Source organism: Triticum aestivum, chromosome 7D (genome assembly GCF_018294505.1).
Source record: "Triticum aestivum cultivar Chinese Spring chromosome 7D, IWGSC CS RefSeq v2.1, whole genome shotgun sequence".
In the NCBI taxonomy this organism is placed as follows: Eukaryota; Viridiplantae; Streptophyta; class Magnoliopsida; order Poales; family Poaceae; genus Triticum; species Triticum aestivum.
Window position 1 is genome coordinate 340,138,261 of NC_057814.1, and position 27,032 is coordinate 340,165,292.

The following is a 27,032-nucleotide window of genomic DNA, read 5'->3' on the forward strand; positions in this document are numbered from 1 at the left end:
GTCCATTCGGCGAGTGACACGTGCGACATCTACTTCACATACGCAAAGGTGAATCATCTCCTTTATACGTGCTCACTTGACCTGATGCGGAGCATCCTATGGTCATCCCCATGGACCAACCATCGTCTCATCAAGAGTCAAGAGGACCCATGACACGAGCACGAGCTAGAGCTCTCGAGAACGAGGTGACTTCCTTCCTTAGTGATATCACGTATGACCCACTCGAGACATGGCTACTACCTAAGTCCGATATGCTATGCATGATTAGGTGTCAAGAGGAACCTCCCGAGGATGCACGTGAAGACGGACAAGCCGCCAAGTTCACGGATGAAGAGAACCAACGGAAACGGGCAAGTTCACCTTCCAGGCCCCGGACATCCGGCCCCTGGAGCAACCACAGCAGCAGCAGCCCAGACGCCCAAGCCTACAGGGCCCGGACATCCGGCCAAAAGCCCGGACATCCGGCGCCACGCTACAGAACATCCAGAAGTTTTGCCCTCCAGCCCGGACATCCGGCCTCTCCTGAAGCCCCGGACATCCGGCCCCCAGCCCGGACATCCGGCCTCTCCCGTAGCCCCGGACATCCGGCTCGTCACCCGGACATCCGGCCACCTCTGTCTACGTACAGTAAGGGCCGAGGCCCGTGTACCCCTTTGACTCCCTAGACTATATATACTCTTTCTCCTCCATCTTTCTAGGGTTAGCATTGGTTTAGCTCATATGTGAGATAGAGCATTGCTCATCCATACGGATCTCCTCCTCGAGAGAGACTGCGGCCCCTCTTCGGAGACGATCCACGTTGGATTCAAGACCCCCTCTTGGGTGGCCCCCATCAAGACCTCCTCACGGAGAAGAACCGGTTACCCTTTGTATCGTCCTTTGTTGATCGTGGATCGTGTATCTCTCTTTGTGTTTCGAGGATCTAGCACATGTGTGATTGTTCTTGTTGGTTTGAGTGATTCTCTCGTGTCTTCCCCTCGTGTTTCCCCTCGTGTTCTTCATGTTCTTAGTTGGGATCCGCTCCTTTCGTGAAATATCGGCCATCTAGGGTTCCACCCTACATCATCTTGGTATCATGAGCCACGTTGATCACGATTTCGGAGCCCCCTCTCTTTGTTTTCTAGCTTGATTTTGTTGTTTTTCGTCCTAACCCGAAAATTGCCCCACAAAAATAGCCCCATTTTTTTGTGATTTGTTGGTGTGATGAAGTTTTGTTGGATTTGATCTGCGGATTTCGTGTGTTGCGGGTAGATCTAGCTTTTCCCCGTCTTTTCCCCAATTTCCATCCACAAATTCCTCCGAATTTTTGCCCCGGATTTGACCTCTCCACGCGGTGTTCTTCGGATCCCGAGCCCGGACATCCGGCCCGACCAGCCTGGACATCCGGCCCGGCCTGGACATCCGGCCATCAGCCCGGACATCCGGCCCCTGGCAACATCACTTCCATCCTCCACTCCGTTTTCCACCTAACTCTAACCAAATTTTGTCCCGGTGCCCACATACACTTCCGCATACCACCACCACTCCCGCATAGCACCACCATAGCCTTTCCCGTTACCAACTCCGACAATTTTGACCCGTTTTGTTTTGAGAATTTGAGTTGTGATTTCCGTGTCCTATTGTGTTTCGGCTATCTAGTTACGGTTCGGCAACAACATCACCACCGCTCATCTTCGCCAAGGACTACTACGAACGGCTACATTGGTATCACCTTCACCTTCATATCATCTTGGTATAGCGATACCATCATACTCTCTTGCATTTGCATTGATAAACCCATGGCCTTACTTTTGCGTAGCTTACCCATCGAGACTAGCCTTTGAGTATTACCGGCAACGTGACTTGTGCACATTAGTGTTCATACTTCACATAGCAAACATACCATCATTGAGTTGCATATCTTGGTATCATCTCTTGTGTCACAAAAGTTGTCTTCGCATACATAATTGCTATCTTGGTTCGTGAAGCATTGCATGAGAAAAGAGCTCAAACAACAAAGAGCCAAACAAGCTTTTAAGCAAAAGTGAAGATAAGCAAAGAGCTTATAAGCAAGAACCATAGCATCATACAACATTAAGATTGTCATACTCGATCATCTTGGATCAAAGCATAGAAACATCATACATATAGCATACTTGGGGTAGAAGTCGTTGCATTTTTGCTTAGTAGGTTGTGCACAAGTTCGTATCCGCCTATTGTGCAATCGTGCTAGCGTCTCTCTAGTGTTGTGCAACAAGAGCATCTTGGTGGATTCCACATTTTGGCTCACCCTTGGTTGCCCAACCCCACTTATCTATTTGCGTGTGTGTTTCCGTGTACCATATCTTGCTATTGGTCTACTTGTTGCATTTGCAAATTTGTGAATCTTTTCCAACATTATTAAGTCTCACTTACAATTGCATCAAATTTTGTGCCACCATCCTAACCAAGCTCCACCATAAGCTTTTACTTGCGTAGGTGTGAGAACCGACAAGAAACAGTACCAATTGTGCTATTCCCTTGCTACACATTGGAGTGATCTTTGATCCATTTTCAACATCGGTCAAGGTACATCTGGTATTGGTTCTTCTCTTTGTCCCACTGACATATCTTTGTTTGGAATGATGGATAGGCCAAGTACTTCTACCAATCCACTCTTCTTGGAGCAAGACGACGACATGTCATCCTACGTCACCAAGACTCAACTATTTGGTGCACACCGAGCTTTGCATCAAGAACAACTTGCTTTGGGCGATCACATCGATAATGATGAGGACATCAATACCATTGTTACACCCACAGCCCCTGCTGCTATACATACTGGACCAATTACTAGAGCTCGCGCATGCCAATTAAATTACCAGGTACTTTCGTTTCTTGGTAATGATTCTAATGTTCATGAGAATATGATGCCGCCTAAATTGGATACATTTGTTTTGCTTACAAATGAAGGGCCTAGCTTTGAGAAGGATGAACAATGGAGCAAGAACAAGCATGGAGATGATGGCATGCGCATGGGGAACAAGAACGGACTTACAAGTGATGATTTCAGGACGTTGAAGCCACCATAATGCGTGCATGAAGCCTTGGACGAAATATACAAGATGCTACTTCATAACTTTCGTCCAGAGGCTATTCTAGGTGCTGCGTCACCTTATTATTGGGCCAGGCCCATGTAATTTCGAAATACTCGAGTATAGGCTGTTTTTAGAGTCCGTATGTGTGGGGAAACAAGAGATAGGGTTGGTTTCGGACCCCTTCCCCAAGGGCCACGAAATTCCCCCCTCTTCCTCCATATATACAGCCCTTAGGGCGTCGTTTAGACTTTGGGTTTTGTTTAGATTAAAAGTTCGCCATAGCTGCAACTTCGCGTACTTCGTTTGTGTTCAACGACCAGACAAAGGCGTCACAGAACCCCACCTTGATCAATAAAGCTTTCATCTTATATTCGCAATATCCAGATTGCAATCTCCGTTTCTTGCTTGTTCTTCGTTTGCTCGCAGGAAACAGACCCTCATGGTCAGGTTGATCGTGCTGCGGCGTGGTCAATAACCTCTCGGAGTTGGTTTAGCGCTTGCTAAGGCGCGACGTCATCGCACGTTCGTAGTCGGATCGTCAAAGTCGACTTCCACCAAAGCGATATCCATCATCTCATCGAAAGACGGGACACCTTTGCCTCTATCAAGTGGTATCAGATTTCCAGGTTGCTCGGTGAGATTTTACAGTTTTTCGTAGTTTAGATCGAGTTTGTTCTTCATACCTATAGTCCACGAAAAAGCCAAAAAAATTTTAGGGTTAGTTCATCCTATCCGAACCAATCTGAGCCTTTGCATAATCTTTTCTGTGTTTGCTTTGTTGAATTTGCGGTTGCATCGTCGTGTCAAGTTGCTGGTCTTAGCGTCTGATAGAGGCAAAGGTGTCCCGTCTTTCAATGAGATGATGGATATCGCTTTGGTGGAAGTCGACTTTGACGATCCGACTACGAACGTGCGATGACGTCGCGCCTTAGCAATCGCTAAACCAACTCCGAGAGGTTATTGACCATGCCGGAGCACGATCAACCTGACCACGAGGGTCTGTTTCCTGCGAGCAAACAAAGAACAAGCAAGAAATTGAGATTGCAATCTGGATATTGCGAATATAAGATGAAAGCTTTATTGATCAAGGTGGGGTTCTGTGACGCCTTTGTCTGGTCGTTGAACACAAACGAAGTACGCGAAGTTGCAGCTATGGCGAACTTTTAATCTAAACAAAACCCAAAGTCTAAACGACGCCCTAAGGTCTGTATATATGGAGGAAGAGGGGGGGAATTTCGTGGCCCTTGAGGAAGGGGTCCGAAACCAACCCTATCTCTTGTTTCCCCACACATACGGACTCTAGAAATAGCCTATACTCAAGTATTTCGAAATTACATGGGCCTGGCCCAATAATAAGGTGACGTAGCACCTAAAATAGCCTCTGGACGAAAGTTATGAAGTAGCATCTTGTATATTTCGTCCAAGGCTTCAAGCACGCATTATGGTGGCTTCAACGTCCTGAAATCATCACCTGTAACTCCGTTCTTGTCCCCCATGCGCATGCCATCATCTCCATGCTTGTTCTTGCTCCAATGTTCATCCTTCTCAAAGCTAGGCCCTTCATTTGTAAGCAAAACAAATGTATCCAATTTAGGCAGCATCATATTCTCATGAACATTAGAATCATTACCAAGAAACGAAAGTACCTGGTAATTTAATTGGCATGCGCGAGCTCTAGTAATTGGTCCAGTATGTATAGCAGCAGGGGCTGTGGGTGTAACAATGGTATTGATGTCCTCATCATCCTCCCCTTCTTGAAATGAAGTCGTCCTCGACGGAAGCTCATCTCCCTCACCCAAATAAGGCTTCAAATCTGCAATGTTAAAAGTGGGACTAACCCCAAAATCCGCAGGCAGCTCAAGTTTATATGCATTATCATTTTTTTTCTCTAACACCTTAAAAGGACCATCAGCACGTGGCATTAGCTTTGATTTGCGCAAATCAGCAAATCTATCCTTACGCAAATGTAAACAAACAAGATCTCCAGGTGCAAACACAACATGTTTTCTACCCTTATCTCCAGCAAGTTTATATTTAGCATTCATACGCTCAATGTTTTCCTTAGTTAACTCATGCATTTTTAAGATCAATTCAGCACGTTGTTTAGCATCAAAATTAACCTTCTCCGAAGATGGAAGAGGCAACAAATCAATAGGTGCACGAGGTAGGAAACCATACACAATTTCAAAAGGGCACATCTTAGTAGTAGAATGCAATGAACGATTATAAGCAAACTCAATATGAGGCAAGCATTCTTCCCACATTTTCTTATTATTCTTCAAAACAGCCCTAAGCATAGTAGACAATGTTCTATTGACTACTTCAGTTTGTCCATCAGTTTGGGGGTGACAAGTAGTACTAAAAAGCAGTTTAGTCCCTAACTTAGCCCATAAACATCTCCAAAAGTGGCTAAGAAATTTAGTATCACGATCTGAAACAATAGTATTTGGCACACCATGCAAGCGAATAATTTCACGGAAGAACAAATCAGCAACATTAACAGCATCATCACTTTTATGACATGGTATAAAGTGTGCCATTTTCGAGAATCTATCCACGACAACAAATATGCTATCCCTCCCCTTCTTTGTTCGAGGTAAACCTAAAACAAAGTCCATAGATATATCCTCCCAAGGAACACTAGGTACAGGCAAAGGCATATATAAACCATGAGGATTGAGTCGTGACTTAGCTTTTTGACATGTAGTGCAGCGAGCAACAAAACGCTCAACATCCCGTCTCATCTTTGGCCAAAAGAAATGTCTAGCAAGTACGTCCTCCGTCTTCTTCATGCCAAAGTGTCCCATTAATCCTCCTCCATGCGCCTCCTGCAACAACAAAAGACAAAGAGAGCTAGCTGGAATGCATAGCTTGTTAGCACGGAACACAAATCCATCATTAACGACAAACTTGTTCTAGGTTCTTCCTTCTTTACAATTCTGCAAAACATCTTTAAAATCAGCATCATGCACATATTGATCTTTGATGGTCTCCAAACCAAATATTTTGAAGTCAAGTTGTGACAGCATAGTATAGCGACGAGACAATGCATCAGCAATAACATTTTCTTTACCCTTCTTGTGTTTAATGACATATGGGAAAGTCTCAATGAATTCAACCCATTTAGCATGTCTACGATTCAGTTTAGCTTGACTTTTAATATGTTTCAAAGATTCATGATCAGAATGTATAACAAATTCTTTGGGCCATAAATAATGTTGCCATGTTTCTAAAGTCCGAACAAGAGCATATAGTTCTTTATCATAAGTAGAATAATTCAGACTAGGCCCACTCAATTTTTCAGAAAAGTATGCAACAGGTTTGCCATCTTGTAATAACACACCTCCTAATCCAATTCCACTAGCATCACATTCAAGCTCAAAAGTCTTATTAAAATCAGGAAGTTGGAGTAAAGGAGCATGTGCCAACTTATCTTTCAATACCATGAAGGCTTCTTTCTGTGCGGTACCCCAAACAAAAGGCACATCCTTCTTTGTAAGCTCGTTGAGAGGTGCAGCAATGGTGCTAAAATCTCTCACAAAACGCCTATAGAAACCAGCGAGTCCAAGAAAATGCCGCACTTGTGTGACCGTTTTGGGCTGCGGCCAACTCTCAATAGCTTCAATCTTCGTTTTATCAACTTCAATTCCCTGTGGAGTAACAACATAGCCAAGAAAAGATACTCGGTCGATGCAAAAGGTGCACTTCCCAAGGTTACCAAACAAACGTGCATCACATAGAGCAATAAAAACAACACGTAAATGTTCCAAATGTTCTTCCAAAGATTTGTTATAAATCAGTATGTCATCAAACTAGACTACCACAAATCGTCCAATGAAAGCACATAAAACTTCGTTCATTAGTCTCATGAAAGTACTAGGTGCATTAGTTAACCCAAAAGGCATGACTAACCACTCATATAAACCAAACTTAGTTTTAAATGCAGTTTTCCATTCATCTCCCAATTTCATACGAATTTGATGGTATCCACTACGCAAATCAACTTTGGAGAATATTGTAGAGCCACTCAATTCATCAAGCATATCATCTAGCCTAGGAATAGGATGACGATAACGAATAGTAATATTATTAATGCCTCTACAATCAACACACATACGCGACGTACCATCCTTTTTAGGCACTAGTATAATAGGAACAGCACAAGGACTAAGAGATTCGCGTATATAACCTTTGTCGAGCAGCTCCTGTACTTGACGCATAATCTCCTTCGTCTCCTCTAGATTGGTACGGTATGGTGCACGGTTGGGTAGCGATGCACCGGGAATTAAGTCAATTTGATGCTCAATCCCTCGAATAGGTGGTAATCCCGGTGGCACGTCTTGTGGGAAGACGTCAGCGAACTCCTGCAAAATGCTAGTGACAACATGGGGCAAAGAGGAAGGCACGTCCTCGAATGAAAATAATGCCTCTTTGCACACAAAAGCATAGCATACAGATTTGCTGAAATCTAGCTCATCAATATCAGATTTTGTGGCAAGTAAACATGCACTTTTCAATTTAATTTCAGAAACAACACTAGATGGTTTAGTAGTAGGTTTCATTTGTTGCTCAAATTCTTTTGCCACAATCTTATTTTCACTCTTATTTTTCTCCTGTTTTGCTTTATTAGCTCTATTAATGTCATCTTTCAAAATGGAATCAGGAGTCATAGGAAGCAAAGTAATATTTTTATCCTTATGAACAAGAGTATACTGATTATTTCTACCATGGTGTACAGAATTTTTATCAAATTGCCATGGTCTACCAAGTAATAAGGAACATGCTTGCATGGGTACCACATCACAATCAACATAATTGGCATATGTAGAGATACTAAAATGCACACGAACAGTACGTGCTACCTTAACCTTGCCGCTGTTGTTGAACCATTGGATGTAGTAAGGATGTGGATGTGGTCTTGTGGTGAGAGATAGCTTCTCCACCATCTCCATGCTAGCCAAGTTGTTACAGCTCCCTCCATCTATGATGACGCGAACAGAACGTTCCTTCACAACTCCCTTTGCATGGAACAAATTATGCCTCTGATTTTGCTCCGCTTGTGTGACCTGCACACTCAAAACACGTTGAGAAACTAAACATTCATACCTGTCAGCGTCTTCAGGAGCCATGTATTGCGTCTCATTTTCAGAATCATCTCCACCATGTTCTTCACGTGTAATAAGAGCCAAAGTCTCCTCATCATAGTCACTAGCGGACTCATACACACCATCCTCAGTAGCAATCATTACATGCTGAGATTTGCATTCTCTCGCATAATGCCCTCTTCCCTTACAACGACGACAAATAATATCACTTGCGTGCCCTGTCGATGCCATGGAAGAAGAGCTCTGTGCAGGCCCGGCAGGTGCACTCTTGGCAGATAGTGGTAGTTGTGCCTGCTTTCTTGTATCACGGCTGGAGGTGGAACCTGATGGAGGTGCTGGTGCAGTGGAAGTCGAAGATGCACGCGGTGTCCATGATGAAGGTCGACCTGCAGAAAAGTTAGTTCGCGCCAATGGCTGTCGATCCTGCACTTCACGTTCAGCTTTGCAAGCAAGATGGAATAAACGAGTGATATTATTACAATCCTTATACTCTAGAATGGTCTGAATCTCTTTATTTAATCCACCCATAAAACGTGCAAGCATAGCTTCATTCTCCTCAACAATACCACATCTAATCATGCCAGTTTGCAATTCCTGATAATATTCTTCTACATAATTTTTCCCTTGTCTTAAGCGCTGCAATTTTTGAAGTAATTCACGTTGATAATATGGTGGAACCCAACGAGTACGCATAGCAGTTTTCAAAGCAGCCCAAGTAGCTGGAACAGGATATAATCTACAATGTTCAGACCACCAAACACATGCAAAGCTAGTGAAAGCACAAACAGCAGCAGGAACACGTCTCTCCTCAGGATATTGTAAACATGTAAATCGTTGTTCAGTTTCTAACTCCCAAGTAAGATATTTATCAGGAACATATCTACCCTCAAATGGTGGAATATTCAATTTCAGTTTAGGGAGATGGTCATGATCTCGTACCTGAGGTGGTGGTGCCGGCCTACCGTTGCGAATATATACCTGAGGTCGACCTGCTGGTGGTGGTGCTGGTGGCTGGACGTAGTTCTGATTTTGATCAACCTCATCCTCATAATCGCCCGCATAATCGTCATCCTCCTCAGCCGCCGCAGTAGCAGGAGCCAAAGAAGCATCAACAGTAGGTGCAGCGGCACCCAAATTTTGACCAGTCTCAATTGGAAAGCGCTGTGCTCGTCCCACTTGATTTGGAAGGCGGCGTTGGAGATGTGGTTGTTGTTGTTGTAGCGGTGCGACATGTGCATCCGGTGGTGGTTGGGGAAGACGCTTGAGTAATTCAGTAAACTTGTTATCCAGCTTTGTCTCGAACGACTTCTCCACGGCAACTATCTTCTCCATAGCCTCTTCAAATCTGTTTAGCACATCTCCCACCTGGCCACTCATCATTTGCTGAAATTTATCATGCAACTCCTTGTTCGTCATGTTCTCCCAATCAGTCTCATCGGCTTGTGATCCTGCCATAGTTAGCAGCAATAGAAACACAAAAGAATATGATCCTGCAGACTACTAGGAAGTGGTGGTGATGGTTGTGTGTCACAAAACCTTCAAGCGAATCTCAAATTCTTACCAGTTCTTACCCAATAGCAGGTGGTGATCGGCAACCGTTGTAGTCAAAACTCTCAAAGCTTGGATAGAGCGATTACCAGGGAGAGTCAAACGCACGATGTAGATGTATGTGGAGCTGGGAAGGCTTATAATATGGTAGCAAAAATGGTCAGCAATAATCAATTCAGAGATGCAAAGTTTAATAAACGCTCAACGACGGTACTGTGCTGGTCCTAGGCTAGACCGTGCTAGAGACGCGAGCCTAGAACACTAACAAAATCACGGCGCTGCACGTAAACAAGGGAAAAGCACACTCTGGAAAACAAAAATTCGCTCTTTTTTTTGCGCTCCTCTTTTTTTTTGTGAAAAATCACTATAATGGTGAGTGTCTCAAAACTCTTCCCAGGTTAAACTGACAGGATGGGCACAAAATTTTGTTGACTATTTTTTTCGGAAATCAGGGCAGCGACGACGAAAAAGTGCGACAAAAAATCACTATGATGGCGAGTGTCCCAAAACACTCCCCGGGACCTAAAAATAGGATAGGGAAAAATATTTTTGGTTGCCGAAATTTTGGCCTAAAAACTGCCCGGGGGACTCCAGACTCTTTTTTTTCCGAGACCTACTCAGGCAAGGAAACACGAAACGGAAAATAGATGGATCTCTAAAACAAACCGAATATGAAAAGAACTCGGATTGGTGGTGGATATATGGTTGTAGGATATGGCAGCGGTGGTGGTATATGGTAGCGGTGGTGGTATATGGATACGGATCGGTGGTGGCATATGGATACGGATTGGTGGTGGTATATGGATACGAATTCAGAGCGGTGGCGGATAAGCAATAGTGGTAGATGGCAAGGCGATGACGATGGTGCGGCGGCGGCGTGACAACTTATGACAAGAACTCGAAACTCTAAAAGACTAGACTCTAAGACTAGCAACTTGACACGACGATGCAACCGCAAATTCAACAAAGCAAAAACCCTAAAAAGATTATGCAAAGGCTCAGATTGGTTCGGATATACTGAACTAACCCTAATTTTTTTTGTGGCTTTTTCGTGGACTGTAGGTATGAAGAACAGACTCGATCTAAACTACGAAAAACTGTAAAATCTCACCGAGCAACCTGGAAATCTGATACCACTTGATAGAGGCAAAGGTGTCCCATCTTTCGATGAGATGATGGATATCGCTTTGGTGGAAGTCGACTTTGACGATCCGACTACGAACGTGCGATGACGTCGCGCCTTAGCAAACGCTAAACCAACTCCGAGAGGTTATTGACCACGCCGGAGCACGATCAACCTGACCACGAGGGTCTGTTTCCTGCGAGCAAACGAAGAACAAGCAAGAAACTGAGATTGCAATCTGGATATTGCGAATATAAGATGAAAGCTTTATTGATCAAGGTGGGGTTCTGTGACGCCTTTGTCTGGTCGTTGAACACAAACGAAGTACGCGAAGTTGCAGCTATGGCGAAATTTTAATCTAAACAAAACCCAAAGTCTAAAGGACGCCCTAAGGGCTGTATATATGGAGGAAGAGGGGGGAATTTCGTGGCCCTTGGGGAAGGGGTCCGAAACCAACCCTATCTCTTGTTTCCCCACACATACGGACTCTAAAAATAGCCTATACTCAAGTATTTCGAAATTACATGGGCCTGGCCCAATAATAAGGTGACGCAGCACCTAAAATAGCCTCTGGACGAAAGTTATGAAGTAGCATCTTGTATATTTCGTCCAAGGCTTCATGCACGCATTATGGTGGCTTCAACGTCCTGAAATCATCACTTGTAACTCCGTTCTTGTCCCCCATGCGCATGCCATCATCTCCATGCTTGTTCTTGCTCCAATGTTCATCCTTCTCAAAGCTAGGCCCTTCATTTGTAAGCAAAACAAATGTATCCAATTTAGGCAGCATCATATTCTCATGAACATTAGAATCATTACCAAGAAACGAAAGTACCTGGTAATTTAATTGGCGTGCGCGAGCTCTAGTAATTGGTCCAGTATGTATAGCAGCAGGGGCTGTGGGTGTAACAATGGTATTGATGTCCTCATCAGCGTCTAGTCCTTTAGAGTTTCGAGTTCTGTTCACAGGTTGTCACGTCGCCGCTGCCATATATCACCACCGCATCATCATCATCGCTGCTGCCATATACCACCACCGCACCAACTTCATCGCCGCTGCCATATACCACCACCACATATTCACCGCCAATCCGAGTCCATATACGCCACCACATATCCGCCGCCATCACGCCAATCCGAGTACACCTGCAACATATATCCGCCGCCAGTCCGAGTTCCACCAGATTCATCTTCGCCACCAGTCCGAGTTCCACCAGATTCATCTCCGCCACCAGTCCTAGTCCAAGTCCAGTATTTTGTTACTCTGTTTTGGATTTCCAGATCACGCCATACTCCGAGTCGTGACAGAGAAGGACTCCCAAACTTTTGTGTTACCCGCAGTAGAAAAATAGTTCCAGTTTCATAAAAAAAACTAAGTTTTGAAAATTCTGGCTAGGCAGTTTTTAGACCATTTGTAGACTTTTTCAAAAAAAAATTGTTGCGGAGAAAAAAAAAGAGGAAAAAAAAGTGAAAAAAATTTCGGAGTGTGCTCCTCCCTTGTTTACGTGCAGCGCCGTGATTTTGTTAGTGTTCTAGGCTTGCGTCTCTAGCACGGTCTAGCCTAGGACCAGCACAGTACCGTCGTTGAGCGTTTATTCAACTTTGCATATCTGAATTGATTATTGCTGACCCTTTTGCCTACCATATTATAAGCCTTCCCAGCTCCACATACATCTACGTCGTGCGTTTGACTCTCCCTGGTAATCACTCTATCCAAGCTTTGAGAGTTTTGACTACAACGGTTGCCGATCACCACCTGCTGCTGGGTAAGAACTGGTAAGAATTTGAGATTCGCTTGAAGGATTTGTCACACACCACCATCACCACCACTTCCTAGTAGTCTGTAGGATCATATTCTTTTGTGTTTCTATTGCTGCTATCCATGGCAGGATCACAAGCCGATGAGACTGATTGGGAGAACATGACGAACAAGGGGTTGCATGATAAATTTCAGCAAATGATGAGTGGCCAGGTGGGAGATGTGCTAAACAGATTTGAAGAGGCTATGGAGAAGATAGATGCCGTGGAGAAGTCGTTTGAGACAAAGCTGGATAACAGGTTTAATGAATTGCTCAAGCGTCTTCCCCAACCACCACCGGCTGCACCAGTCGCACCTCTACAACAACAAACACCACATCTCCAACGCCGCCTTCCAAATCAAGTGGGACGAGCACAGCGCGTTCCAATTGAGACTGGTCAAAATTTGGGTGCCGCTGCACCTACTGTTGATGCTTCTTTGGCTCCTGCTACTGCGGCGGCTGAGGAGGATGACGATTATGCGGGCGATTATGAGGATGTGGTTGATCAAAATTAGAACTACGTGCAGCCACCAGCACCACCTCCAGCAGGTCGACCTCAGGTATATATTCGCAACGGTAGGCCTGCACAACCACCTCAGGTACGAGATCATGACCATGTTCCTAAACTGAAATTGAATATACCACCGTTTGAGGGTAGATACATTCCTGATGTATATCTTACTTGGGAGTTAGAAACTGAACAACGTTTTACATGTTTACAATATCCCAAGGAGAGACGGGTTGCTGCTGCTGTTTGTGCTTTCACTAGTTTTGCATGTGTATGGTGGTCTGAACATTGTAGATTATATCCTATTCCAGCTACTTGGGCTGCTTTGAAACCTGCTATGCGTACTCGTTGGGTTCCACCATATTATCAACGTGAATTGCTTCAAAAACTGCAGCGTTTACAACAAGGGAAAAATTCTGTAGAAGAATATTATCAGGAATTACAAACTGGCATGATTGGATGTGGTATTGTTGAGGAGAATGAAGCTATGCTTGCACGTTTTATGGGTGGTTTAAATAGAGAGATTCAGACCATTCTAGAGTATAAGGAGTATACTAATATCACTCGTTTATTCCAACTTGCTTGTAAAGCTGAACGTGAAGTGCGGGATCGACAAGCATTGGCGCGAACTAACTTTTCTGCAGGTCGACCTTCATCATGGACACCGCGTGCATCTTCTACTTCCACTGCACCAGCACCTCCATCAGGTTCCACCTCCAGCCGTGATACAAGAAAGCAGGCACAACCACCACTATCTGCCAAGAGCGCACCTGCCGGGCCTGCACAGAGCTCTTCTTCTTCCATGGCATCAACAGGGCACACAAGTGATATTATTTGTCGTCGTTGTAAGGGAAGAGGACATTATGCGCGAGAATGCAAATCTCAGCGTGTAATGATTGCTACTGAGGATGGTGGGTACGAGTCCGCTAGTGACTATGATGAGGAGACTTTGGCTCTTATTACACGTGAAGAACATGGTGGAGATGATTCTGAAAATGAGACGCAATACATGGCTCCTGAAGACGCTGACAGGTATGAATGTTTAGTTGCTCAACGTGTTTTGAGTGTGCAGGTCACACAAGCAGAGCAAAATCAGAAGGCTTAATTTGTTCCATACAAAGGGAGTTGTGAAGGAATGTTCTGTTCGCGTCATCATAGATGGAGGGAGCTGTAACAACTTGGCTAGCATGGAGATGGTGGAGAAACTATCTCTCACCACAAGACCACATCCACATCCTTACTACATCCAATGGTTCAACAACAGCGGCAAGGTTAAGGTAACACGTACTGTTCGTGTACATTTTAGTATCTCTACATATGCTGATGATGTTGATTGTGATGTGGTACCCATGCAAGCATGTTCCTTATTACTTGGTAGACCATGGCAATTTGATAAAAATTCTGTACACCATGGTAGAAACAATCAGTATACTCTTGTTCATCAGGATAAAAATATTACTTTGCTTCCTATGACTCCTGATTCCATTTTGAAAGATGACACTAAAAGAGCTAATAAAGCAAAACAGGAGAAAAATAAGAGTGAAAATCAGATTGTGGCAAAAGAATTTGAGGAAAAAATGAAGCCTAATAATAAACCATCTAGTGTTGCTTCTGAAATTAATTTGAAAAGTGCATGTTTACTTGCCACCAAATCTGATATTGATGAGCTAGTTTTTAGCAAATCTGTTTGCTATACTTTTGTGTGCAAAGAGGCATTATTTTCATTCGAGGACGTGCCTTCCTCTTTGCCCCTGCAGTCACTAACATTTTGCAGGAGTTCGATGACGTCTTCCCACAAGACGTGCCACCGGGATTACCACCTATTCGAGGGATTGAGCATCAAATTGACTTAATTCCCGGTGCATCGCTACCCAACCGTGCACCATACCGTACCAATCCAGAGGAGACGAAGGAGATTATGCGTCAAGTACAGGAGCTGCTCGACAAAGGTTATATACGCGAATCTCTTAGTCCTTGTGTTGTTCCTATTATACTTGTGCGTAAAAAGGATGGTACATCGCGTATGTGTGTTGGTTGTAGAGGCATTAATAACATTACTATTCGTTATCGTCATCCTATTCCTAGGCTAGATGATATGCTTGATGAATTGAGTGGCTCTACAATATTTTCCAAAGTTGATTTGCGTAGTGGATACCATCAAATTCGTATGAAACTAGGAGATGAATGGAAAACAACATTTAAAACTAAGTTTGGTTTATATGAGTGGTTAGTCATGCCTTTTGGGTTAACTAATGCACCTAGTACTTTCATGAGACTAATGAACGAAGTTTTACGTGCTTTTATTGGACGATTTGTGGTAGTCTATTTTGATGATATACTGATTTATAGCAAATCTTTGGAAGAACATTTGGAACATTTACGTGCTGTTTTTATTGCTCTACGTGATGCACGTTTGTTCGGTAACCTTGGGAAGTGCACCTTTTGCACCGACCGAGTATCTTTTCTTGGCTATGTTGTTACTACACAGGGAATTGAAGTTGATAAAGCCAAGATTGAAGCTATTGAGAGTTGGCCGCAGCCCAAAACGGTCACACAAGTGAGGAGTTTCCTTGGCCTCGCTGGTTTCTATAGGCGTTTTGTGAGAGATTTCAGCACCATTGCTGCACCTCTCAACGAGCTTACAAAGAAGGATGTGCCTTTTGTTTGGGGTACCACACAGGAAGAAGCCTTCACGGTATTGAAAGATAAGTTGACACATGCTCCTTTACTCCAACTTCCTGATTTTAATAAGACTTTTGAGCTTGAATGTGATGCTAGTGGAATTGGATTAGGAGGTGTGTTATTACAAGATGGTAAACCTGTTGCATACTTTTCTGAAAAATTGAGTGGGCCTAGTCTGAATTATTCTACTTATGATAAAGAACTATATGCTCTTGTTCGGACTTTAGAAACATGGCAACATTATTTATGGCCCAAAGAATTTGTTATACATTCTGATCATGAATCTTTGAAACATATTAAAAGTCAAGCTAAACTGAATCGTAGACATACTAAATGGGTTGAATTCATTGAAACTTTCCCTTATGTCATTAAACACAAGAAGGGTAAAGAAAATGTTATTGCTGATGCATTGTCTCGTCGCTATACTATGCTGTCACAACTTGACTTCAAAATATTTGGTTTGGAGACCATCAAAGATCAATATGTGCATGATGCTGATTTTACAGATGTTTTGCAGAATTGTAAAGAAGGAAGAACCTGGAACAAGTTTGTCGTTAATGATGGATTTGTGTTCCGTGCTAACAAGCTATGCATTCCAGCTAGCTCTCTTCGTCTTTTGTTGTTGCAGGAGGCGCATGGAGGAGGATTAATGGGACACTTTGGCGTGAAGAAGACGGAGGACGTACTTGCTACACATTTCTTTTGGCCAAAGATGAGACGGGATGTTGAGCGTTTTGTTGCTCGCTGCACTACATGTCAAAAAGCTAAGTCACCTCAATCCTCATGGTTTATATATGCCTTTGCCTGTACCTAGTGTTCCTTGGGAGGATATATCTATGGATTTTGTTTTAGGTTTACCTCGAACAAAGAAGGGGAGGGATAGCATATTTGTTGTCGTGGATAGATTTTCAAAAATGGCACACTTTATACCATGTCATAAAAGCGATGATGCTGTTAATGTTGCTGATTTGTTCTTCTGTGAAATTATTCGTTCGCGTTGCCAAATACTATTGTTTCAGATCATGATACTAAATTTCTTAGCCACTTTTGGAGATATTTATGGGCTAAGTTGGGGACTAAACTGCTTTTTAGTACTACTTGTGACCCCCAAACTGATGGACAAACTGAAGTAGTCAATAGAACATTTTCTACTATGCTTAGGGCTGTTTTGAAGAATAATAAGAAAATGTGGGAAGTATGCTTGCCTCATATTGAGTTTGCTTATAATCGTTCATTGCATTCTACTACTAAGATGTGCCCTTTTGAAATTGTGTATGGTTTCCTACCTCGTGCACCTATTGATTTGTTGCCTCTTCCATCTTCGGAGAAGGTTAATTTTGATGCTAAACAACGTGCTGAATTGATCTTAAAAATGCATGAGTTAACTAAGGAAAACATTGAGCGTATGAATGCTAAATATAAACTTGCTGGAGATAAGGGTAGAAAACATGTTGTGTTTGCACCTGGAGATCTTGTTTGGTTACATTTTCGTAAGGATAGATTTCCTGATTTGCGCAAATCAAAGCTAATGCCACGTGCGGATGGTCCTTTTAAGGTATTAGAGAAAATAAATGATAATGCATATAAACTTGAGTTGCCTGCAGATTTTGGGGTTAGTCCCACTTTTAACATTGCAGATTTGAAGCCTTATTTGGGTGAGGGAGATGAGCTTCCGTCGAGGACGACTTCATTTCAAGAAGGGGAGGATGATGAGGACATCAATACCATTGTTACACCCACAGCCCCTGCTGCTATACATACTGGACAAATTACTAGAGCTCGCGCACGCCAATTAAATTACCAGGTACTTTCGTTTCTTGGTAATGATTCTAATGTTCATGAGAATATGATGCTGCCTAAATTGGATACATTTGTTTTGCTTACAAATGAAGGGCCTAGCTTTGAGAAGGATGAATATTGGAGCAAGAACAAGCATGGAGATGATGGGATGCGCATGGGGAACAAGAACGGAGTTACAAGTGATGATTTCAGGACGTTGAAGCCACCATAATGCGTGCATGAAGCCTTGGACGAAATATACAAGATGCTACTTCATAACTTTCGTCCAGAGGCTATTCTAGGTGCTGCGTCACCTTATTATTGGGCCAGGCCCATGTAATTTCGAAATACCTGAGTATAGGCTGTTTTTAGAGTCCGTATGTGTGGGGAAACAAGAGATAGGGTTGGTTTCGGACCCCTTCCCCAAGGGCCACGAAATTCCCCCCTCTTCCTCCATATATACAACCCTTAGGGCGTCGTTTAGACTTTGGGTTTTGTTTGGATTAACAGTTCGCCATAGCTGCAACTTCGCGTACTTCATTTGTGTTCAACGACCAGACAAAGGCGTCACAGAACCCCACCTTGATGAATAAAGCTTTCATCTTAAATTCGCAATATCCATATTGCAATCTCAGTTTCTTGCTTGTTCTTTGTTTGCTCGCAGGAAACAGACCCTCCTGGTCAGGTTGATCGTGCTCTGGCGTGGTCAATAACCTCTCGGAGTTGGTTTAGCGATTGCTAAGGCGCGACGTCATCGCACGTTCGTAGTCGGATCGTCAAAGTCGACTTCCACCAAAGCGATATCCATCATCTCATCGAAAGACGGGACACCTTTGCCTCTATCAGACAACCTCGCCACCGATCTACGACAATCTGAGCAACGTACAAGAGACTACTTCGACACATCCATGAGTTCCCTCAAAGAAGATATCCGAACCATGATGGTCCGCTCTTCTACAACTTCGTCCTCGTCAAGACGGAGCCGCTCAAGTCGACACTACAACGACACCATCTCCGGTTCAAGTACACCGACATCGAACACTCTTCGTCGTGCCGCGCGTCAAGACCGTCAAGCTAATCGCAATCCTGTACACGACACCGACTCTCAAGAGCATCGACATCGTCACAACCAAGCTGCTTTCGCACAAGCACAAGAGCGGCAACGCCAACGAAAACAAGAACAAGAGGAGCGAGCGCGACAACATCAAGATGCACAAGACGCCGAGGCGCAAAGTCAAGAACGACAACTACGTGAAGCTCAAGCACTTGAGGCACAACGTGCTCTTCAAGACTCAAGTCGTGCCGTAGCCAATCGAGGCCGACAAGCTCGACTACATCAAGAAGCACTTCACGACGAAGCTCAAGAAAGGATTTACCAAGCACGTGTGCATCGTCAAGCCCCTCGTCATGATCGACAAGCTCCTCGTCAAGATAGACAAGTTTCTCCTCAAGCGAGACAAGAACGTCAAGTCCACCGAGAGCAAGAAGACAATGGACCCCCTCCTCGCCAAGAGCATCGAAGACAACCCTCCTCACCAAGAGCAACATGAGGAAGACAACCCTCCTCGCCAAGAGCGACATGAGATTGCCAATCCTCACCGACATGGGCGTCATCATCCCCGACCCCAACACAATGAAGAGCAACAATATGGCAAGCTAAAGTTCACCATGCCCAAGTTTACCGGAAGCAATGACCCCGAAGAGTACATATCATGGGCATTGAAGGTTGACAAAATCTTCCGCTTGCACAACTATGAAGAAGAGAAGAAGATCGCAATGCATCCCTTGAATTCCAAGACTACGTCCTCATTTGGTGGGAACAAGTCATTGAGCGCCATGCGGCAAGAGGTGAACCACCCATCACCACTTGGGCACAAATGAAGGATGTCATGAGAGCACGATTCGTGCGAAACTACTACAACCACGACCTCTTCAAGAAACTCCAACAACTCAAGCAAGGAACCAAGAGCGTTGAAGAGTACTACAAGGAAATGGAGATTGCCATGGTACGAGCCAATGTCAAAGAAGATGATGAGCAAACTATGGCACGTTTCTTGAATGGACTCAATCACCCTATCAAGAAGATTGCCGACTTCCATCCATACTTGAAACTCATCGAGCTAGTGCATCAAGCTACCAAAGCGGAACGGCAAGTACAAGACGACTTCAAGTATGCCAAGTTCTCATCCAAGTCCTATGGCGTCTCCAACAATCAAGCTTCGACGACTCCCACCACGAGCAATGGCGACAAGTCAAGTTACAACAAGCTCAAGTCGTCTTCCTACTACAAGCAACTTCAAGCCGAAAGCTTCATCATCATCTACTCCAACCAATGAGACCATCAAGACAAGTTCCATCAAATGTTTCACATGCGGAGGCCGAGGCCACAAATCCTTCGAGTGCACAAACAAGCGCACCATGATCCTCAACGACGACGGCACCTACGACTCCATGAGTGAAGGAGAAATGGAAGCTCTTGAGCAAGTGGCCATGCACCGACAAGTGAACAATGAAGAAGAAGATGATCACATCTTTTGTGACGAAGAATCAAGTCCCGCTCTTGTTGTCTCCAAGGTCTTGACTCTTCAACATCAACAAGACGAAGATCAAAGATGCCATATCTTCCACAAAAAGGCTGGCATCAATGGACGGTCCGTCAAGGTCATCATCGATGGAGGGAGTTGCCATAACTTGGCAAGTGAAGAACTATGCTCCAAACTCCAATTGGTCAAGATGAAGCACCCGCACCCCTACAAGGTTCAATGGCTAAGCGACACCGGCACCATACAGGTCGAGCAGAGAGTACAAGTCTCTTTCAAGATCGGCGCCTATGAAGACACTTTGGAGTGTGATGTCCTTTCGATGACCGTGTGCCACCTCCTTCTTGGACGGCCATGGCAATTTGACCGAGGTGTCATTCACAATGGGCGTACAAATCACTATAGCTTCAAGATGAAAGGGAAAGAGTTTGTGCTACGTCCTATGTCTCCAAGCCAAGTGCTCGTCGACAAGCAAAACATCCATCGTGGAGAGAATAGTGAGGGAGTGAACCACCAAAAAGAGAGTGAGCGCCACAAGCCCAAATTGAGTGCCTCCACGATGAGCGACAAGAAAAACTTAGTCCTATTTGCCACCAAACGTGAGATGAGAGAAGTGTGTGAGAACCCATCAAGTGTCCTACACTATGTCCTATTGTGCAAGGATGAGGCACCAAAAACTAACAACTCTCACGATCTACCTTTGGTGTTATCTTCTTTATTGCAGGAATTCCAAGATGTTTTCCCCGATGAGCTACCTCCGGGTCTACCTCCACTACGAGGCATTGAGCACCGAATTGATCTCATCCCCGGAGCGCTGCTTCCAAACAAAGCGCCCTACCGCGTCAACCCCGAAGAAACCAAAGAAATTCAAAGGCAAGTAAAGCATCTCATAGACCATGGACATGTGCGTGAAAGTTTGAGTCCTTGTGCTGTACCGGTCATTCTTGTGCCAAAACGAGACGGTACTTTTCGCATGTGTTCCGATTATAGACCTATCAATGCTATCACCGTTTGTTATGGGTATCCCATTCCACGCCTTGATGATATGCTTGATGAACTTTGCGGTGCCACTATCTTCTCCAAAATTGATCTTAAAAGTGGTTACTATCAAATCCGCATACAAGAGGGTGATGAATGGAAAACCGCTTTCAAAACAAAGTTTGGTCTATACGAGTGGTTAGTCATGCCTATGGGTTTATCGGAAGCACCCGGTACTTTCATGCGTCTTATGCATTACGTGTTTCGCCCTTACATTGGTGAATTTGCTGTTGTCTACTTTGATGATATCCTTGTGTTTAGCAAATCTCTCAAAGAGCATGTCACCCACCTTCGCACCGTGCTACAAACTCTTCGAAAAGAGCAACTTTATGCGAATATGGAAAAATGCCTCTTTGGTGTTGATAAGCTTGTTTTCTTGGGTTTCGTAGTATCTTCTAAGGGTGTTCATGTTGATGAATCTAAGATCAATGCTATTAAAACCTGGCCCCAACCAACCAATTTGCAACAAGTGCGTAGTTTTCTTGGTTTAGCCGGTTTCTATCGCAGATTTGTGAAGGATTTTAGCACCATTGCTTCACCTTTGCATGCTTTGAGTAAGAAAAATGCACCGTTTGTTTGGGGAACATCTCAAGATATCGCTTTCAATGAGCTTAAGAATTTGCTTACTCATGCTCCCGTGCTTGCATTACCCAACTTTGACAAACCTTTCGAATTCATTGCGATGCTAGTGGTAATGGCATAGGAGGTGTGTTAACGCAAGAGAAGCACCCAATTGCTTATTTTAGTGAGAAACTCTCCAGAGCGCAACTCAATTACCCTATCTATGACAAAGAGCTATATGCTTTGGTGCGTGTTTTGCATGAATGGGAACATTACCTACGCCCTCATGAGTTCATCATCCATACCGACCATGAAACGCTTAAATATCTTAAGGGTCAAACTAAGTTGAACAAGCGTCATGCTAAATGGAGTGAGTTTATTGAGTCTTTTCCTTATGTCATCAAGTATATTAAAGGTAAGGAAAATGTTGTGGCGGATGCGCTTTCCCGTATATGCATGCTTGTTAATCAACTTGAGCTAAATGTCATTGGCTTTGAGCATATAAAAGACTTGTATGAGCATGATCCTACATTTTCTATTCCTTATGCCAAGTGTTTGACGCATACTTCTTGGGATCGATACTACATCAAAGATGGATATCTTATGAGAGCTAACAAACTTTGCATCCCCGAGTCCTCTCTTCACTTGTTGCTTTTGTAGGAATCTCACGGAGGCGGACTCATGGGACACTTTGGACAAGACAAGACATTTGCTACGCTCTCCAAGAACTACTTTTGACCCAAGATGTTCCGCGACGTCAATCGCTTCACCAACCGATGCTCTACATGTTGCAAAGCTAAGTCCAAAGCTCAATCTCATGGCCTCTATATGCCACTTCCAATTCCATATCACCCATGGGAAGACATTAGCATGGACTTTGTGCTTGGTTTGCCTAGAACTCGAAATGGCAAGGATTCCGTTTTTGTTGTTGTGGACCGATTCTCCAAAATGGCACATTTCATTCCTTGCAACAAGATAGACGATGCTTCACATGTTGCAAATTTGTTTTGTAGGGAAATCTTGCGCCTTCATGGAGTGCCAAAGACGATTGTCTCGGACCGCGACGTCAAGTTCTTGAGTTACTTTTGGAAGACATTGTGCGCCAAGCTCGGAATCAAGCTTTTGTTCTCTTCGGCATACCATCCACAAACCGACGGCCAAACGGAGGTGACCAACCGCACGCTCTCCACTCTACTACGCGTGTTGATAAAGAAGAACATCAAGGAGTGGGAGGAGTGCCTACCCATCGCCGAGTACGCCTACAATCGTGCAAGACATTCGACTACCGGTAAGTCCCCCTTCGAGGTCGTCTATGGCTTCAACCCATTGTCTCCATTGGACATTCTACCTCTACCGCTACAAGAGCGCACAAACATGGACGCGAGTGCCCGAGTCAACTTCCTCAAGAAGATGCACGAAGATACAAGAAACACCATCGAGCGCCAAGTACAACGACTCGCGACAAAGCTCAACGTCAACAAGCAACCCATGATGATGAGGACATCAATACCATTGTTACACCCACAGGCCCTGCTGCTATACATACTGGACCAATTACTAGAGCTTGCGCACGCCAATTAAATTACCAGGTACTTTCGTTTCTTGCTAATGATTCTAATGTTCATGAGAATATGATGCTGCCTAAATTGGATACATTTGTTGTGCTTACAAATGAAGGGCCTAGCTTTGAGAAGGATGATCATTGGAGCAAGAACAAGCATGGAGATGATGGCATGCGCATGGGGAACAAGAACGGAGTTACAAGTGATGATTTCAGGACGTTGAAGCCACCATAATGCGTGCATGAAGCCTTGGACGAAATATACAAGATGCTACTTCATAACTTTCGTCCAGAGGCTATTCTAGGTGCTGCGTCACCTTATTATTGGGCCAGGCCCATGTAATTTCGAAATACATAAGTATAGGCTGTTTTTAGAGTCCGTATGTGTGGGGAAACAAGAGATAGGGTTGGTTTCGGACCCCTTCCTCAAGGGCCACGAAATCCCCCCCCCCTCTTCCTCCATATATACAGCCCTTAGGGCGTCGTTTAGACTTTGGGTTTTGTTTAGATTAAAAGTTCGCCATAGCTGCAACTTCGCGTACTTCGTTTGTGTTCAGCGACCAGACAAAGGCGTCACAGAACCCCACCTTGATCAATAAAGCTTTCATCTTATATTCGCAATATCCAGATTGCAATCTCAGTTTCTTGCCTGTTCTTCGTTTGCTCGCAGGAAACAGACCCTTGTGGTCAGGTTGATCGTGCTCCGGCGTGGTCGATAACCTCTCAGAGTTGGTTTAGCGATTGCTAAGGCGCGACGTCCTCGCACGTTCGTAGTCGGATCGTCAAAGTCGACTTCCATCAAAGCGATATTCATCATCTCATCGAAAGACGGGACACCTTTGCCTCTATCACTTGTCACCCCCAAACTGATGGACAAACTGAAGTAGTCAATAGAACATTGTCTACTATGCTTAGGGTTGTTTTGAAGAATAATAAGAAAATGTGGGAAGAATGCTTGCCTCATATTGAGTTTGCTTATAATCGTTCATTGCATTCTACTACTAAGATGTGCCCTTTTGAAATTGTGTATGGTTTCCTACCTCGTGCACCTATTGATTTGTTGCCTCTTCCATCTTCGGAGAAGGTTAATTTTGATGCTAAACAACGTGCTGAATTGATCTTAAAAATGCATGAGTTAACTAAGGAAAACATTGAGCGTATGAATGCTAAATATAAACTTGCTGGAGATAAGGGTAGAAAACATGTTGTGTTTGCACCTGGAGATCTTGTTTGGTTACATTTGCGTAAGGATAGATTTCCTGATTTGCGCAAATCAAAGCTAATGCCACGTGCTGATGGTCCTTTAAGGTGTTAGAGAAAATAAATGATAATGCATATAAACTTGAGCTGCCTGCAGATTTTGGGGTTAGTCCCACTTTTAACATTGCAGATTTGAAGCCTTATTTGGGTGAGGAAGATGAGCTTCCGTCGAGGACGACTTCATTTCAAGAAGGGGAGGATGATGAGGACATCAATACCATTGTTACACCCACAGGCCCTGCTGCTATACATACTGGACCAATTACTAGAGCTCGCGCACGCCAATTAAATTACCAGGTACTTTCGTTTCTTGCTAATGATTCTAATGTTCATGAGAATATGATGCTGCCTAAATTGGATACATTTGTTTTGCTTACAAATGAAGGGCCTAGCTTTGAGAAGGATGATCATTGGAGCAAGAACAAGCATGGAGATGATGGCATGCGCATGGGGAACAAGAACGGAGTTACAAGTGATGATTTCAGGACGTTGAAGCCACCATAATGCGTGCATGAAGCCTTGGACGAAATATACAAGATGCTACTTCATAACTTTCGTCCAGAGGCTATTCTAGGTGCTGCGTCACCTTATTATTGGGCCAGGCCCATGTAATTTCGAAATACATAAGTATAGGCTGTTTTTAGAGTCCGTATGTGTGGGGAAACAAGAGATAGGGTTGGTTTCGGACCCCTTCCTCAAGGGCCACGAAATTCCCCCCCTCTTCCTCCATATATACAGCCCTTAGGGCGTCGTTTAGACTTTGGGTTTTGTTTAGATTAAAAGTTCGCCCTAGCTGCAACTTCGCGTACTTCGTTTGTGTTCAGCGACCAGACAAAGGCGTCACAGAACCCCACCTTGATCAATAAAGCTTTCATCTTATATTCGCAATATCCGGATTGCAATCTCAGTTTCTTGCTTGTTCTTCATTTGCTCGCAGGAAACAGACCCTCGTGGTCAGGTTGATCGTGCTCCGGCGTGGTCGATAACCTCTCGGAGTTGGTTTAGCGATTGCTAAGGCGCGACGTCCTCGCACGTTCGTAGTCGGATCGTCAAAGTCGACTTCCACCAAAGCGATATCCATCATCTCATCGAAAGACGGGACACCTTTGCCTCTATCAAGTGGTATCAGATTTCCAGGTTGCTCGGTGAGATTTTACAGTTTTTTGTAGTTTAGATCGAGTCTGTTCTTCATACCTACAGTCCACGAAAAAGCCACAAAAAAAATTTAGGGTTAGTTCATCATATCCGAACCAATCTGAGCCTTTGCACAATCTTTTTAGGGTTTTTGCTTTGTTGAATTTGCGGTTGCATCGTCGTGTCAAGTTGCTGGTCTTAGAGTCTAGTCTTTTAGAGTTTCGAGTTCTGGTCATAAGTTGTCACGCCGCCGCCGCACCATCATCATCGCCTTGCCATCTACCAGCATTGCTTATCCGCCACCGCTTTGAATCCGTATCCATATACCACGACCGCTACCATATACCACCACCGCTGCCATATACTACCGCCATATATCCACCACCAATCCGAGTTCTTTTCATATTCGGTTTGTTTTAGAGATCCATATATTTTCCGTTTCGTGTTTCCTTGCCTGAGTAGGTCTCGGAAAAAAAAAATTTAGGCCAAAATTTCGGCAACCAAAAATATTTTTTCCCTATCCTATTTTTAGGCCCCGGGTAGTGTTTTGAGACACTCGCCATCATAGTGATTTTTTGTCGCACTTTTTCGTAGTCGCTGCCCTGATTTCCGAAAAAAAAATAGTCAAAAAATTTTGTGCCCATCCTGTCAGTTTGACCTGGGAAGAGTTTTGAGACACTCGCCATTATAGTGATTTTTCGCAAAAAAAAAACAAAAGAGGAGCGCAAAAACAAAAAAGAGCGCAAAAAAAAAAGAGCGAAAAAAAAATTCCAGAGTGTGCTTTTCCCTTGTTTACGTGCAGCGCCGTGATTTTGTTAGTGTTCTAGGCTCGCGTCTCTAGCACGGTCTAGCCTAGGACCAGCACAGTACCGTCGTTGAGCGTTTATTCAACTTTGCATCTCTGAATTGATTATTGCTTACCATTTTGCTACCATATTATAAGCCTTCCCAGCTCCACATAAGTCTACATCGTGCGTTTGACTCTCCCTGGTAATCGCTATATCCAAGCTTTGAGAGTTTTTGACTACAACGGTTGCCGATCACCACCTGCTGCTGGGTAAGAACTGGTAAGAATTTGAGATTCGCTTGAAGGTTTTGTGACACACCACCATCACCACCACTTCTAGTAGTCTGCAGGATCATATTCTTTTGTGTTTCTATTGCTGCTAACCATGGCAGGTTCACAAGCCGATGAGACTGATTGGGCGAACATGACGAACAAGGAGTTGCATGATAAATTTCAGCAAATGATGAGTGGCCAGGTGGGAGATGTGCTAAACAGATTTGAAGAGGCTATGGAGAAGATAGATGCCGTGGAGAAGTCGTTTGAGACAAAGT